Here is a 16010-nt window from a genome sequence, read left to right as displayed (position 1 = left end):
GATACACAGAACAATTAGATGTAAATATAATGTCAAAAACAAGAACTGTTAGAGGAGGAGAGTGCAAATGGAGGGTTGTTAAAATACATTTGAAAGCAAGAGATGAGTAACTTAAGATAACCATGTATATATACAGACTGCTATACAAAAACCTCATGCTAACTGCAAACCAAAAATCTATCACAGATATATATACAAAATAGAAATGGGACTCCAAACATAACACTACAGATAGTCATCAAATCACAAGAGAAGAGAACAAAAAAGAAGGGGGGGGGCCTATAAAAACAAATTCAAAACAATTAACAAGTCAGTTGATCTGAGGCAGGTGAACCTAGAGCCTGTTATACAGACTGAAGCGAGTAAGAAAGAGAAGAACAGATACCATATATTAACTCATATATATGCAATCCGGAAAAACGGTTCTCATGAACCTATCTGCAGGGTAGGAGTAGAGACGCAGACTTGTGGACACAGCAGAGAAAGGAGAGAATGGGACGAATCCAGAGTAGCCCTGAAATATATACATTACTGTATGTAAAATAGCTAGTCAGTGGGGAGTTACTATACAATACATGGCACTCAACCTGGTGCTCTGTGACAACAAAGAGGTGGGAAGGGGGTAGGGTGGGAGAACGGTTCAAGAGGAAGGGTATATATGTATACTTATGGATGATTCACGTTGTTGTATGGCAGAAACCAACACAACATTGATAATTACCTTACATGTAAATGAACTAAATGCTCTAGCCAAAAGATTTAGATTGGCTGAATGGATACAAAAATAAGACCCATATATATGCTGCCTACAAAAAACTCACTTCAGATCTAGAAACACAGAGACTAAAAGTGAGAGGATGGAGAAAGGTATTCCAGGCAGAAAAATCAAAAGAAAGCTGGAGCAGCAGCACTCATATGAGACAAAATAGACTTTAAAACAAAAACTATTATTTTAAAGAGACAAAGACTATTAAAGATTATTATTATAAACAAACAGATGGACACTCTGATGACCAAGGGATAATCCAAGAAGATATAACAATTATAAATATACATGCACCCAACATATAAGTATCTCAATATATAAGGGAAATATTAACAGACATAAAAGGAGAAATCAACAATGATACAATAATAGTAAAGGGCTTTAACACCCCCACTTATATCAATAGACAGATCATCCAGACAGAAAAACAGTAAAGAATCACCTAAACTTTAGATAACACATTAAACCAAATGGACTTAATTGATATAGAGACACCATTCCACCCAAAAGTGGCAGAATACACATTCTTTTAAATTGCACATGAACCTTCTCTAGGATAGAGCACATGCTAGGCCACAAAACAAGCTGTAGTGCCTTTAAGGAAACAGTAACCAAATCAAACACCTTTCTTGACCACAACACTATAAGAATGGGAATCAACAATAAGAAAAAAAACTGCAAAAAAACCCACAAACGCATGGAGGCTAAACAGTATGTTACTAAACAACCAATGAATCATTGGAGAAATCAAAGAGGAAACCAAAACACCTAGATACAACTGCAAACACAACAACCCAAAACGAATGGGACACAGATAAAGCAGTTCTAAGAACGTTCATAGTAATAGAAGTTTACCTCAGGAAACAAGAGAAGTCTCAAATAAACAACCTAACCTGAAGCAACTAGAGAAAGGAAAACAAAACTCAAAGTTAGTAGAAGGAAAAAAATCATAAAGATCAGATCAAAAAATCATAAAGAGCAGAAATAAATGAAATAGAGACTACAAAAACAACAGAAAAAAATGGACAAAACCAAAAGCCAGTTCTCTGAAAGGATAAACAATATCGATAAACCTTTAGCCAGAGTCATTGAGAAAAAAAGAGAGCAAGCCCAAATCAAACAAGACAAATGAAAAAGGAGAAGCTACAAACGACACCACAGAAACACAAAGGATCATTAGAAGACTCTACAAGCAACTATACACCAATAAAATGGACAATGTAGAAGAAATGGACAAATTATTAGAAAGGTATAATCTCCCAAGCATGAATCAAGAAGGAACAGAAAATATGAACAGATCAATTCTGTCAGTATCAACAGTAATGCAATTCAATCAGTAATCTAAAAACACCCAACAAACAAAAGTCCAGAACCAGATGGCGTCACAAGTAAATTCTACCAAACATTTAGAGAAGCATTAACACTTATCCTTCTGAAACTATTTCAAAAATTTGCAGAAAAAGGAAAACTTTTATCCCCATTCCATGAAGCTATCATAACCCTGATACTAAAACCAGAATATCACAAAAAAAAAGAAAATTACAGGTCAGCATCTCTAATGAACACAGATGCAAAGATTCTCAACAAAATACTAGCAAACAGAGTCCAACAAGACAGCAAGTCCCCTGCACACAAATGAGTTCAGTTCTGAGAGCATATAGGTAAGTCCAATTTGTTCCTAAGTCCAACAAAGTTGGCCTAGGTACCCAACTAACACAATGTGTTATATTGTACTGTACTATAATAGATTCACAGTGTTTTTCAAACAAACAGTATATAAAAAACAAAACCAAAAAATATAGAAAGCATTTTTAATCTTACAGTACAATACCTCAAAAAGTACAGTAGCACAATACAACAGCTGGCATACAGGGGCTGGCATCGAGTGAACAGGCAAGAAGAGCTACTGACTGGAGGAAGTAGAGGAGGTGGGCGATGGCAGAGGTGAAGGGTCATCAGCATTAGGAAATGGAGAGCTAGCTGCAATTTCACTCACACTTGACGTTGATGGAACGTAGGTTCACAATTTTGAAAGTTCTCAACTTGAAGTTTCATATACAGAGAATTTATTATACCTTTAAAAGATCACACACCATGATCAAGTTGCATTTGTCCCAGGGATACAAGAATATTTCAATATTAGCAAATCAATCAATGTAATATACCACATTAACAAAACTGAAGAAGGAAGCAACCTAAATATCCATCAACGGAGGAATGGAAAAAGATGTGGTACATGTATGTAATGGAATATTACTCAGCTATTAAAAAGAACGAAATAATGCCATTTATAGCAATATGGATGAACCTGGAGATTATCATCTTAAGTAAAGTAAGTCAAACACAGAAAAACAAGTATCATATGATATTGCTTACACGCAGTATCTTAAAAAAATGATAAAGATTATCTTATCTACAATACAGAAACAAACTCACAGATTTAGAGAACGAACTTATGCTTACCAGTGAGGGGAAGGAGGGGGGAAATTGGGGATTGACACGTACACACTGTTCTTGCCATTTTTATTCAACACAGTTCTGGAACTGCTAGCCACAGGAATCAGATGAGTATAAAAACAAAATCAATCAAACTGGAAAAGAAGCCAGTCTATCACTGCTTACAGATGACATAATACTATGCATATCAACAGAAAATCCTAAAGAAGCAAACCACTACAATTTATCAATAAATCAGGTAAAGTTGCAAATACAAAATTAATATACAGAAATCTGTTGCATTTCTATACACTAACAATGAAATATCAGAATGAGAAATGAAAGAAACAATCCCATTTACCATCACATCCAAAAGAATAAAATAGCTAGGAATAAATCCTCCTAAGGAGCCAAAAGACCCATGCCCCCATTATAGACACTGGTGAAAGAAACTGAAGATGACACAAACATATAGAAAGATAACATGTTTCCAGATTGGAAGAATCAGTAATTGTTAAAATGATCACATTATCCAAGGAAATCTACAGATTCAATGTAATCCCTATCAAATTACCAATGGCAATTTTCACAGAATTAGAACAAATGATTTTAAATTTTGCATGGAAACACAAAAGACCCTAAATACCCAAAACAATCTTGAGAAAGAAGAACTGAGCTGGAGGAATCAGGTTCCCTGACTTCAGACTACACTACAAAGTCACACTCATCAAAACCGTATGGTATTGACAGAAAAAGGCATACAGATCAAATGAAAAGGATAGAAAAAAAAAGAAAAGAAAAGCTCAGCAGTAAATCCATGCACTTATGGTCAATTAATCTACCACAAAGGAGGCAAGAACATACAATGAAGAAGAGACAGTCTCTTCAATAAGTGGTTCTGGAAAAAGTGAACAGCTACATGTAAAAGAATGAACTAGAATATTCTCTAATAACATAACTCAAAAATAAACTCAAAGTAGATTAAAGACCTGAATGTAAGCTCAGATACCATAAAATTCCTAGGGGAAACACAGGCAGAACATTCACTGACATAAATCACAGTAATATTCATTTGGATCCATCTCCAAGAGTAGAGGAAATAAAAGCAAAAATAAATTGGACCTAATTGAACTTATAAGTTTGTACAGTAAAGAAAGCATTTTTTAAAAGAAATGAAAACCTGAAAGAAGAAAATATTTGCAAATGATGCAACCAACAGGGGATTAATTCCCAAAATACACAATTCATATAGGTCAATATCAAAAAAAAACACACAATCTAATCAAAAAATGGGCAGAAGAGTTAAATAGACATTTCTCCAAAGAAGACATACATATGCCCAACAAGCACATGAAGAGATGCTCAACATCACTATGTACTGGAGAAATGCAAATCAAAACTACAACAAGGTTATCACTTCCCATCAGTCAGAATGGCCATCATCAAAAAGTCTACAAATAATAAATAATACAGAGGATGTGCAGAAAAGGGAATCTTGCTTCACTATTGGTAGGAATGTAAATGCGTGTAGCCACTATGGAAAAAAGCAGAGGCTCCTTAAAAATCTAAAAACAGACTTACCACATGGTCCAGCAATCCCACTCACCGGCATATATCGAGAAAAGATGAAAAGTCTTAATTCAAAAAGATACACACACCCCAATATTCGTAGCACACTATTTACAACACCCAAGGCATGAAAGCAACCTAAGTGTCCACTGACAGAGGAATGGATAAAGATGATGTGGTGTGTGTATATATATATATATATAAATAAATATATGTGTGTGTGTGTATGTGTGTGTGTGTATAATATATGAAGATCCCCTGGAGTTGGAAATAGCAACCCACTCCAGTATTCTCGCCTGGAAAATTCAATGGACAAGAGGAGCCTGGCGGGCTACAGTCCGTAGAGTTGCAAAGAGGCAGACACAACTAAGCACATAAGTACATACAATCGTATATTATTCAGCCATTAAAAAGAATGAATTAATGCCATTTGCAGAACATGGATGGACCTAGAGATTATCACACTAAGTGAAGTAAGAGAAGACACATTTCACATGATATCACTTAAAGGTGGGATCTAAAAAAAATGACACAAACTTATTTACAAAATACAAGGGCTTCCCTGGTGTCTCAGATGGTCAAGAAACCACCTACAAAGCAGGAGACCTGGGTTTGATCCCTGGGTTAGAAAGATCCCCTGAAGGACGGCATGGCAACCCACTCCAGTATTCTTGCCTGGAGAATCCCCATGGACTGTAGTCCGCCAGGCTCCTCTGTCCATGGGCTCACCAAGAGTCGGACACGAGTGAGCAACGCAGCACAGCACAGCACAAAATAAAAACAGACTCACACTGAAAACAACCTCATGAATACCAAAGGGCCAAGTTATAAATTTGGAGTCTGGGATTAACAGATACACACTACTACATACAAAATAGGTAAACAAGGACCTACTGTATAGCGCTATATCCAGTACTATGCAATAATCTATAATGGAAAAGCATCAGAAAAAGAATACATATACATGTATATATGGATAACTGCGCCACTTTGCTGTATACCTACAACTAACACAACATTGCAAATCAACTGTACTTCAATTAAAAAAAAGAAAAAATCTAAAGAAGATATTACAGATGGTATTGTTTATACAAAGTTTGAAAACATACTAGTTCTATTGTTAATATATGCAAGTTTACAAAAGAAAAAAAGTTTATATGTAACTGTATGAGCATGGCAAACACTGAACTAGGTGCACCTTTGATAAGCAGGGTAAATGGGGATGGGAGTAGTACTAGAGGGATGTATAAACTTCAAATGTACCTGTAAGGCTTGATTAACTTCAAAAAAGAAGTAATTAGCCTCCAATTAATAAAAAGAAATGGGAAAAAAAAAAGAACGTCCTGATACTAAAATACAACAAAACGAGAATATGAGTATTTGAGTGCTCATTTTATTATTCTCTATACTTTTTTCTTTGCTTTAATATTCTAAAACAGAATGCTTTTAACCAAAATATGGTAGCTTGGGGAGACAGTAGAAACAGTGTCAGACTTTATTTTTTGGGGCTCCAAAATCACTGCAGATGGTGACTGCAGCCATGAAATTAAAAAGATGCTTACTCCTTGGAAGGAAAGTTATGACCAACCTAGATAGCATATTAAAATGCAGAGACATTACTTTGCCAACAAAGGTCCGTCTGGTCAAGGCTATGGTTTTTTCAGTGGTCATGTATGCATGTGAGAGTTGGACTGTGAAGAAAGCTGAGCACCGAAAAACTGATGCTTTCGATCTGTGGTGTTGGAGAAGACTGTTGAGAGTCCCTTGGACTGCAAGGAGATCCAACCAGTCCATCCTGAAGGAGATAAGTCCTGGGTGTTCACTGGAAGGACTGATGCTGAAGCTGAAACTCCAATACTTTGGCCATCTCATGCGAAGAGTTGACTCACTGGAAAAGACCCTGATGCTGGGAGGGATTGGCGGCAGGAGGAGAAGGGGACGACAGAGGATAAGATGGCTGGATGGCATCACCGACTCAATGGGCATGAGTTTGAGTAAACTCCGGGAGTTTGTGATGGACAGGGAGGCCTGGTGTGCTGCAATTCATGGGGTCTCAAAGAGTGGGACACGACTGAGTGACTGAACTGAATACTTAAGCAATATTTGCTTTAAAAAGATCAAAAGAGAGTTCTCACAAATTGATAAGCCACCCCAGCATTACGTTCAGTGAAAACACAAATGGCATGCAAAAATAACAAAGTCAGAAACTTTAAATACACAGCAAATAAATAGAGACCAAAATGTACACGGTCAAACTCATTACTAACACTTCATCCAAAAAATATCCACTGAGTGTCTAAAGGTCCAGGTGTTATTCCAGGTTCTACTAACATAGTGTGAACAATATAACTCATACATGAAGTTCATATTCTCAAAGGTGGAGGCAGTCAATAAAAATACAAGTAAAAAGTCAAGTGTTGGTAAATGCTTTGAAACTAGAACAGGTGATGTGGCAGAGATGAGAGAGGAAGAAAAGGATACTTTGGGTGGTCAAAGACTTTAGAAGAAGTATACTTGTCCTGTGAAGTAAATAATTAAAAATCCTTCAAAAGGTAAGGAAAATGTGGAATACCCAAGCGCATAAGGCCTGTCATGAGGGCAAATAATCCATTTGAGGAACAAAATGATGAATATGTCTGAACTGCAATGAATGAGGGGATAAGTACGTGAGATGAAGTTAAAGAGGTACATAAGAGGAAATCTGGGGTAGATCAACTTTTAATGGAGCTTGAAGCTTAATAATTTGGGGGAAGAGAATACAAAACTATGAAAACAAAATTAAATCCTAAATTGAATATTTCTTTAAAATGTGAAAGAAAGCTACACTAAATTACAAAATTTTAAAAGTTCTCAAGCACATCAAACAATCCTAAACAATAACATAATATTTTAAATAATTAGTTCCCTGGCATACCTTTATATAAAGTTTTTCTACATATCTTTGTTGTATTGCACTTGATTGCCTCTTCATGACAACGATTTTATAATACTTTCCATAGAGAGAACAGTTCAGTTTTTTATCTAGAATAGAGAGTGAAATTTTGTTTTTTATAACTGATAGCTCACGGACGTTTCTTTCAACTTCACCACTGCCTCTTAGTGATACCACATAAACACTTCAAATTACCAAATTTGTGAAAACTTCTTCTACATTTCTTTCACATACGGGTTGTAAGATCAGAAGAATGTACAACAGATTTAATGGCCAGTCTTGGTTTTTCCTCCATTATCCACATCCCAGTCCTGACTGAGTGACATAGGACAAGTTCACATCACCATTCAGCCTCTGGTCCTGTAGGTTCATGTGAGGATGCCAGCTGGAAAGCATTGTTAAACTGGGTCGGCCTACAAGAACTAAACTATGTGAAAACCACAGCAAATCACATAAATGTATCCCACACATCTCTCCTTAGGATTCCAAAACTGCCTGAGTCCACTCCAACATACCTGAAAAGAGTGGAAGGTGTGACAGGGAGGAAGTCAAAGTCTAAAACTATAGGGGCTTAACTAATTTAGGTCCAGTCCAAGAAACAGCCTACACAAGACACATTAAGCTTTAATGAGCTTCATGGTAACTGTGGTGGTGGTGGTGTAGTCGCTAAGTCATGTCCAACTCTTGGGACCTGCCTCTGTCCAGATCACTCTGATCCTAAAAGATTATTGACAGCAGTTTGGATTTTTTCCTTCTACAGGAGACAAGAAACCATTGAAGAGCTTTAATCAAGGGATTTGAGTTATGTTTTGACAACACACTGGGAAAGTACTGACCTAAGGGTATCCTCTAACTCTGTTCAAAAAGGGTGCGTGCTAAGTCACTTCAGTCGTGTCCAACTCTGTGACCGTGTGGAATGTAGCCCATAGGGTTATAAGCTCTTAGGGTTAAAGCCCATAGGGTTACAGGGTTACAGAGAGACAGGCTCCTCTGTCCATGGAATTCTCCCAGCAAGAATACTGGAGTGGGTTGCCTGTCCTCCTCCAGGGGATCTTCCCAGCCCTGGGATAGAACTCGTGCCTCCAGTTTTGGCAGGCAGGTTTTTTACCACTAGCACCACCTGGGAAGCCCTCAACAAAGGGGTACTCAAGCACAAAGTAGAACAAAATTATGCTTTCATATTCTGAAAATCTGTGTTTCCTCTTTCTCCCCATCTCTGGATTTAAAATTTCAGGATATACAAATCCACTCATCTCATTATTGCCCTCACAAGCTCTACCTGAGAAGAAAAATAATTAATTCCTCAACTTACAAGTTTATAATGAAAGAGTATAATAGCTATATGAATGCAATTTAAAAAAGCAAAACACTCAGCTACTGAGTTTTCTTCTACAGCTATTTTGAAAATGAAGGCACTTTCCCCATTTCTGGGTAAGTTTCTGTCAGCCCCAATTCTGACAGCCTGGTCTCTCCATCAGTTAGTTCAGGAAGATCTCCTTTCGGCTTAAATTAGCAAAATTTAACTAGCAACTAAATTTTACAAACAATTAATAACTCAGTATCTAACAGATAAGTATACAATAAGTAAATAACAGCAAACCAGTCAATCATGAACCCTGAAGTTATTAAAAGCACTGGGGGTGGAGATAGCAAAAATGATTAGAAGCCGTGGAACCAGAAATGCTGGAGGGTGACAGCATTCCTCAGTCCCTGAAACTCACCAACAGTTCTTCAATCCACACTTTGGAAAGCAGTGTGATGAAAGAGTACAGCAACTTCTTACCACACAAAATATTCCTGCTACGGAAATGCGAAAGAAAAAGAAGCTTCAAAGAAAAGGAAATTAAGGAGTGCAAAAGTGGGGAGGGGCACATGAGAACTGATCTGAGAACAATGTATAATGTAACACACACAGAAAAGCATAATTCAGACAGATATACAAATTTAGGAGTGGGAGACAGAATAAAGTACTGTTGAAAAGTGAAAGTGAAAGTCACTCATTTGTGTCTGACTCTTTGCGACCCCTTGGAATTCTCCAGGCCAGAATACTGGAGTGGGTAGCCTTTCCCTTCTCCAGGGGATCTTCCCAACCCAGGAATCAAACCCAGGTCTCCCACATTACAGGCAGATTCTTTACCAGCTGAGCCACAAAAATACTGTTGGATTCAGTTCATCTGGGAAATGTCATATACAGATTCCATCACTTGACAGATATTTACTGGTCACTCACTTCACGCATATCTAATCTATATGACAGCAGTGGGAATGGAAAGAAAGACTAAAGAACATTAAAGAAAAAGTAAGCTACAGGCATTGGGACTATGGTTGGAGAGATGACGGAAAAGGTCAATAATGATTGTGGTCATGTAGAAAAGGAATAAAACAGTAAAATCAAATAGAAAAGCTGGGAAGTATAACTACTTTGGAAGAAACGGTTAGTCTGGGTTCAGACAGGTTGAATTTAAGATAACTGGTACCATTTTTCATAGTAATTAGTCATTCCCATTTCCATTTAACTGATTCATCACAAGAATCAAGCCCATCATCTGACCTATAAAGGATTAAGATGCATAGATTCTATAGCAAATGCTAGACTTTTGAGACAGTATTCAAACGGTATGGGCTAGATAAGAATATTAACATTAGTCCACTGTTTTACAAAAAAAAAAAAAAAAAAAAGAGGACAAAAAGTTCTCTTCCTGAACATGCTACTGCTACTATCTCTGACACTCTCCCACCCCTTCAGATCCCACCTGAGAAGTTTCATGAGGAAAAAAAAAAAAATGTGTTCAGAGAATTTCACAAAGCATAATTACTTTTTGGAATTCCACAATGTACACTTTGGAGAACTCTACTAAAGAAACCTTCTACTTTGTTTAGTATAGGTATTTCCCAAACTTATTCAAAAGAAGAATCTATTTTTGAGGAACACCTACCCATAATGACCTTGGGAAATGTTATACAGATAGTAAGCTACTTGAGGGTACAGAGAATTTCTTATTAATCTTTGCATATTAACCACACCTAAAGTGACATGAGATGGTTGGATGGCATCACCAACTGGATGGACATGGGTTTGAGTAAACTCCAGGAGTTGGTGATGGACAGGGAGGCCTGGCGTGCTGCGATTCATGGGGTCGCAAAGAGTCGGACACGACTGAGCGACTGAACTAACTAAAGTGACATGAAACACACAGAAAACAATGTCTGCTGAAACACACAGCTACTTAGAGGATTTCTATAAAAGTCACATACGTTGGTCCTTTTCTAAACTATATTCCAAAATACGAAGGATCATCCTATGTTTCTTATAAAAGTGCTTCACACAGTACATAAAATCTCTACCATAAATTAATCATGAGTATATTATCCCAATACCACTGGATAAAAGCATACTTTGCTTCCAAAATTAAGTCCATCCTCAACACACCTGAAGACACTTTGACTCATAACAATAAAGTATTCAAAACAAAGCATTAAGTAAAAGGGCTTTGTAAAAGATGTGAAATATATTACTTCATACTCAGTAAAGTATGTGCACTGGATGAAAAGCATAAGCTTTATGCAAATAGAAAGGGAAAAAGTGGAAACAGTGACAGATTTTATTTTCTTGGGCTCCAAACCAACTGTGGACCATGACGGTAGCCATGAAATTAAAAGATACCTGCTCCTTGGAAGGAAAGCCATGACAAACCTACACAGTATATTAAAAAGCAGACATCATTTTGCCAACAAAAGTTCACACAGTCAAAGCTATGGTTTTCCAGTAGTTAAGTATGGGTGTGACAGCTGAACCAAAAAGAAGGCTAAGAGGAGAACTGATGCTTTTGAACTGTGGTGCTGGACAAGACTCCTGACAGTCCCTTGGACAGCAAGGAGATCAAACCAGTCAATCCTAAAGGAAATCAACCATAAATATTTATTCATGTAAGGACTGATGCTAAAGCTGAAGGTCCAATACTTTGGCCATTTGATGCGAAGAGGCAACTCACTAGAAAAGACCCAGATGCTGGTAAAGATTGAAGCCAAAAGGAGAAGCAGGCAACAGAGGATGAGATGGTTAGATAGCATCACTGACTCAATGGACATGAATCTGAGCAAATTCCAGGAGATGGTGAAAGACAGGGAAGCCAGGCATGCTTGCAGTCCATGGGGTCACAAAGAGTCAGATGTGGCTTAGGAGACTGAAGACTACAGCATAGTATGTTAATGATGAAGAAAAAGAAGTAAACAGTGAAATCTTCTCCCCTTACCTCTTAATCAAATCAGGTAAAGCTAAATAGTTACTTATTCCAGTCCCCTTCCCACAATAAGAAGAGGAAGAAAAACATTATGCCAGCGGGTGGGGGAAAGAACAAAAGGAGCCCCTCCAGGCGTCACTGATAGCTCAGGGCCAAATGCATCAACATGTTTATCTACTAATACAGCCGAGCTCCCGGGACAGTATTATGCACTTGAAAGGAAATGAACTTTTTAAAAATGAAACTAATACAAATTAGAAAGTTTTTGCTTTTTGTTTCTGCAAATTTAGTTAAGCTCTTTGTTTATAAAGACCAGAATTACAGAATAAATCTTTCATTGTATCAAAATGTTTATTCCAAACTGACAAAGATTTAAGACACGTGGGCTCTAAAACATTTGATCTAAGGGTCAAGGACAGTCTGACTTCTTAGTTCTGCCAACAGTTTTTTTTTTTTTTTTTTTTTTCAGTGGGTTTTGTCATACATTGACATGAATCAGCCATATAGTTACATGTATTCCCCATCCCGATCCCCCCTCCCACCTCCCTCCCCACCCGACTCCTCAGGGTCCTCCCAGTGCACCAGGCCCGAGCACCTGACTCATGTATCCCACCTGGGCTGGTGGTCCGTTTCACCATAGATAATATACATGCTGTTCTTTCAAAACATCCCACCCTCACGTTCTCCCCCAGAGTTCAAAAGTCTGTTCTGTATTTCTGTGTCTCTTTTTCTGTTTTGCATATAGGGTTATCGCCACCATCTATCTAAATTCCGTATATATGTGTTAGTATACTGTAATGTTCTTTATCTTTCTGACTTACTTCACTCTGTATAATGGGCTCCAGTTTCATCCATCTCATTAGAACTGATTCAAATGAATTCTTTTTAACGGCTGAGTAATATTCCATGGTGTATATGTACCACAGCTTCCTTATCCATTCATCTGCTGATGGGCATCTAGGTTGCTTCCATGTCCTGGCTATTATAAACAGTGCTGCGATGAACATTGGGGTGCACGTGTCTCTTTCAGATCTGGATTCCTCAGTGTGTATGCCCAGAAGTGGTATTGCTGGGTCATATGGCAGTTCTAAAAAATATGGAACGCTTCACGAATTTGCGTGTCATCCTTGCGCAGGGGCCATGCTAATCTTCTCTGTATCGTTCCAATTTTAGTATATGTGCTGCCGAAGCGAGCACCTGCCAACAGTTTTTAAAAGTTGTTTCCTGTACTAGGGAATGTTCACTGTTCTTGCACAAACAATAACAAAAGTCATTTATACAATCACCTTGATTTTTTCCTTTCCTTTTAGATTCACTGCTTCGTAAGAGCAAAGGCTACAGTTAATTTTTGTTAAGTATTTTGAGTTTTTATTTTGAGTTTTTATTAACAATAGCAAAGGCTATTGTTAATTCCAGTAAGTATTTTGAGTTTTTATTTACCACTATATTTCTACTCATTTAATATTTGTTGAGAAACAACATGAATTTATTCATTTTCTAAAAAAATACACCCTGAATGTCAATTATGTGCCAAACATTAGAGATGAAAGTCAGCAAAAAAAATGTGGTCATTACCCTTCAAGAGTTTTCAATCCAACTGGGAAAAAAGATATAAAATCAGAAATATATATATATATATATATATATATATATACATATATATATAATATTCAGACTATGAAAAAAACACCATGGAAACAAGATCTAGCCTGGGGTGGGAGTAGGATTCCTTTTGTAGTGACAAATGAACTAAAATTAGCATAACAAACATTAAATACAATTTAAAACACACACATCTCCCAAATCACGCTAGGAGTAAGAATGTTCACAACTGTCAGGAGGAAAGGATTTACAAGAGCAGTGGTAAAATCCATATGACTTTGAAAAAAATAACGGTGATAGCTTCCTGTAAACAGCAGTAAGAGAGATCACTTATCTCTGTAGGAAGAAAAACAGTGGCTACTCCTGGTACATTTCCAATCAAAAATAGGTTTCATAGCCAGAACTATTTCCCAAAGAAAAAGCCAAACATCAGCTATAAGTCTGGTTACTTTCAAATAATCTCAAGTCTTCCAAACACATTATATTGAGTTTACAACAACACATGTTTCCTAAGCCTTAACACCCCATAAAACAAAAGTTGCAAAAAAGATAACTTCAGCCTCACAGATCACAAGATCATATAATTTTAGAGCAGAAACAGATTTCTAGATGTCGTCTTATAATAAAACACTTTCACTTTTCAAATCAGACATGAGACCCAAAGCGTGGAAGTAACATACACAGTCATCATTCATCTAGTCAGTAAGGAAGCGGACTAGACCTTGGATTTCCTGAGTCCCATTCCTATGCTCTTCCTACAGTATTAAAATAGCAAGTATATCAAGTGGCAAGGAAAACATGTGTAGCAAATAAATAAGGCAAAATTTTAAAAACATAGGCATTCCTTTTAAAAAATGTTAACATACCTTCACTCGACACACACTTCCCTTAAGTCCCTCCTTAATGTTCCCTCTTACTACATACCACAGAAGGGGAAAAGTGAAGGAAACTAATAATATTCACTGACCCTACAGGGTCCAGGAGCTAGTTTGAGTGAGTTATCTATTTTAATTTCACTGAATCATGACAACTACCCTCTGAGCAGTATATTATTAATCTCATTTTGCTGATTTAGATTCAGAAACGATAACTTATTCAAGGTTAGAAAGCATAAAAATATCAGAGGCAGGATTTGAATTCAAGTCTTAATGATTCCAAATCCATGTAGCCACTTTAACCACACAAAAAATAATTTTTCGTAGGAAAATATTACACAAAGCAGTTCAGTCTCCTGGAGCACTCACCAATGCCCATTTAATTGTTGATGAAAAGTTTTTTAAAGTTTAGTCTGAGAACCTAATGACCATTTATTACATCATTTTAAAAGAAAGTACCAAGCTTTAAATAACTACTTTATGAGCAAACTTTAGAACACATTCTTAGCTAAATATTGTTTGTATTTTCTTTAGAGCATCCTTTTCAATCCCATGTCACTGGCACCCAAAAAAGCATCAGTTATCCATTCTTAAAAAATTATGATTCAGAAACAACAGGGAGACAGGTGCAATGTATGACCACTTAACAGAACCACATGAAAACAAAAACTATGCTTTGAGAATTCTGATCTTTCCCTTGGTGGATAACCCATGAACAGCTTCAATCAAGAAAGAGTATCCTACTCAAAAAATAAGAACCAGTAGTGCGAATAAAGCAAAGTACATAACTGAAAGAAGACCGATTTCTGATCGCACGCCTATCCATACCACAGGACTAAGTTTCTGCTTTCCCAATTCTGCTAAATCTGCATCAGGTTCTCAACTTCCAACAGCTGATATCTTCTGTCTGCTGTCATCTGTCATCCAGCTCTCATTACCCTCTCTTTATTCTCATGGATTGTTCTTTAGTTTTCTCTATCATGTTAGTGGGGAGAGAGATGGGTATCTTCTCTGATAATACTATTAGAGGATTTTTTTAAGGTTTTCTTTGGATCCCTATGGTGTCCGTTTTCTCTCAATACTGCAAGTATCATTTCCCTCCTTCACTTCTTTATTTCTGTTTGCTTATTTTGACCTCTTTTTTTTTAATGGAGGCTTTCTCCAAATGTCTGATGGTCTTGGATTCTTAGTTCATAGTTAAGAATAAGGTTCTGGAAAAAAAAATTGACTGGAAGATCTATATGAGGGATCTTTCAACAGATGGAATTTATTCTGGGTGAGCCTACCAGTACCTGAAGACAGCTGCAGCATATGAGCTGGATAGATGAACAGGAAGCCAAGTTAAGAGTTCCAGAGTTTGGATGCAGATTCCCCTTAATTTTCCCGTTTTAAATAATCAATCGTAAACTGCCCCTGGTTTTAAAATACAAGTACTTCTTCAATGTTATAAACAATGTATCTTGGTCTACTGAGACCAGGATTGGTGGTGAACGGAGTCACTTACCAACAGGATACAAAGGGAGAGAACCTAAGGATTCCACTTATAAGCATACATATTTTCTGACCAATCTCCCTCTTTTCTGCTCCAC

General features: G+C 37.0%; 1 protein-coding gene and 1 non-coding gene across 3 annotated transcripts in view; both read right to left on the bottom strand.

Moving 5' to 3' along the window:
• The window catches only part of AKT3 (AKT serine/threonine kinase 3), a 273074-nt gene that overhangs the window by 217242 nt on the left and 39822 nt on the right, over nt 1-16010 (bottom strand). The gene's annotated exons all lie outside the window — the stretch shown is intronic.
• Nucleotides 13035-13141, bottom strand: LOC136170020 (U6 spliceosomal RNA). Its single transcript, XR_010663480.1, has one exon. It is a non-coding gene; the product is annotated as a U6 spliceosomal RNA (small nuclear RNA).

Source organism: Muntiacus reevesi, chromosome 5, assembly GCF_963930625.1.
Source record: "Muntiacus reevesi chromosome 5, mMunRee1.1, whole genome shotgun sequence".
NCBI classification, from domain to species: domain Eukaryota; kingdom Metazoa; phylum Chordata; class Mammalia; order Artiodactyla; family Cervidae; genus Muntiacus; species Muntiacus reevesi.
This window is presented reverse-complemented; position numbering and strand designations above follow the sequence as displayed.